Source organism: Cucurbita moschata, unplaced genomic scaffold (assembly GCF_002738365.1).
Source record: "Cucurbita moschata cultivar Rifu unplaced genomic scaffold, Cmos_1.0 Cmo_Scf00182, whole genome shotgun sequence".
NCBI lineage: Eukaryota > Viridiplantae > Streptophyta > Magnoliopsida > Cucurbitales > Cucurbitaceae > Cucurbita > Cucurbita moschata.
The window spans coordinates 15,007-17,728 of NW_019268698.1; positions in this window are offsets into that span (position 1 = coordinate 15,007).

The following is a 2,722-nucleotide window of genomic DNA, read 5'->3' on the forward strand; positions in this document are numbered from 1 at the left end:
ATTCAGTTCAAAATGAACCCCAAAAATTAATTATACAACAATTCATAATTCTGATGGCATGGGATACATGGGATACAAAACAATTCAGTTCAAAATGAACCCCAAAAATTAATTATACAACAATTCATAATTCAAAACAATTCAGTTCAAAATGAACCCAAAAATTAATTATACAACAATTCATAATTCAAAACAATTCAGTTCAAAATGAACCCAAAAATTAATTATACAACTAATTGATGGCCTAAGTCCAAGTCGAATATGGGATACAAAACAGTTCAAAATGAACCCCAAAAATTAATTATACAACTAATTGATGGCCTAAGTCCAAGTCGAATATGGGATACAAAACAATTCAAAATGAACCCCAAAAATTAATTATACAACTAATTGATGGCCTAAGTCGAAGTCGAATATGGGATACAAAACAATTCAAAATGAACCCCAAAAATTAATTATACAACTATACAACTAATTGATGGCCTAAGTCGAATACTCCTCTGTGATAGTAGAGCTCTCGAGTGTCTCCCCACCTTGAAAAATACTCGAACTAGAAAAGGATTGAGGGGTATGTATAAAAAAAATATACTTAGTAATCAACCTATTTATAGGCTCTCATCCCTTCCTTCTAATACTAGGTTTCACTGACTTTCTTTTGGTCTATAGGAAGTTCGAACTTACCCTTTACTGCACTCTAAGTTACCGTGTAGGTCTTGAAGTTCTAATTGATTTCTCATTAATCCTCTATCTTAATTTTACCTAAGGTCTCTTCAAGATTCGTTCCTGAAAAAAAAACCGCTTTGGCCGAGTGGTTGAGGCATGTGACTGCTATGTACAACATAGGGTTTCCCCGCAAGAGCTTGAATCTCTTAGGCATCGATCAGTTCATTTTGTTTGTACTAGCCAAAGGCTGCCGCTAAAAGATATTGTCCGCTTTGGCCTGTTACCTCACGATCTCATAGAAGAATTCACGCTGCCGCTAAAAAATATTGTCCGCTTTGGCCTGTTACCTCACGATCTCATAGAAGAATTCACGCTGCCGCTAAAAGATATTGTCCGCTTTGGCCTGTTACCTCACGATCTCATAGAAGAATTCACACCGTTATTATAAAAAATGTTTCATTCCCAACTCCAACCGTGGTTGGATCTGTCATGACCAAATTTTAAGTATTCATCGGATCTGTCATGACCGAATTTTAAGTATTCATCGGTTATTTTAGAGGTTTCGACAAATCGAACTGCGACGAAGAAATAAATTTTGCTCAGTTTAAAAGACATACAATAAATTCTAAGCTACCATGTAGGTCACAAAGTTCTAATTGATTCCTCATCAATCATCTACCTTTGTTGTCTCTAGTGCCTCTTCAAGATTCGTGCCAAAAATTAAAAAGTTGCTTTGGCTGAGTGGTTAAGGTTTGTGCCTGCTAAGTACATGGGGTTTCCCAGCAAGAGTTTAAATCTCTAGGCGACGAAAAACTGTTTTTTTTATTACTAGCCAAAGGTCACCGCTAAAAGATATTGTCGGCTTTGTCTTGTTACCTCACGATCTCATAGAGGTATTCACACCCTTATTATGAGGAATGCTTCATTCCGCTCTCTAACCGATGTTGAATCTAATCCGGACCAGATTTTAAAGGTTTGGACAAATTGAACTGGGAAGAAAAATAAATTTTGCTTTAAAAGAGATACAACACCTATGTCAGAAATTCAAAGTTATTTACAAAAGAAAAAAAAGTGCATGGGATACAAAACAATTTTAAATGAACCCGAAAAATTAATTATACAACTAATTGATGTCCTAGGTTGAATACAACTACAATACATTTCGGGTCGACACCCCTCTATAATAATAGAGCTCTCTAGCATCTCCCCTCTATAATAGTAGAGCTCTCTAAAAAATGAGAAAAGGGTATGTATAAAAATATACTTAGTAATAATCAACCTATTTGTAGGCTCCCATCCCTTCCTTTTAATACTAGGTTTCGAAGACTTTCCTTTAGTCTATAGGAAGTTCGAGCTTACCCTTTGTTACAGTCTAAGCTACCGTGTAGGTCTTGAAGTTCTAATTGATTCCTCATTAATCATTTACCTTAGCTTTCCCACCGGTTCCGAAGACTCCTTCGGCATCAATGTGCTCCAATGAAAGAGATCAACCCTTTCCTGAACCAGAACCGGGCACAAAACGCCAAGGAGAAAGTCGAAAAGCGAGCTCTTTTCGCGTATACGCAAGCTCGAAACCCAATTAGCTCACGGACTGTCTCCTCACCCTGGCGAGTATGAGTGCTTGGTAAGAGAGAATGCCGAATGAGAAAGACATTCGATTACGGCAACATTCGCAACTACCAAAGTGCACTAAACCTAGTAGAGATCTTCGACCTAACGATAATGGAACTTCAAGCCCATTTAATCAATCCGCTTTGTACCTTATTGTTGACCAAATCGGATGCACGCCAGGCCTAAATTGTCTCTCAGTCACCCAGAGAGGAAAGAAAGATCAGATCCGAAGTTTACGAATGGAAGAGAAAGTGGATATGAGTTCTACACGCTTTCATTTTCAAAAGCTTCGCTTGCCTACAGTACTTTATTCAGGATCTGAATTCCTTGATCATTTCCTTGGCGGATAACACAAATGAAATCCTTTCCCTGACCGCCCATCTTATGAGTCCATTCTTGTCTTGTTGGTTTGTTGTACTATTTTATACCTCTCTCGATTGATAGAAAG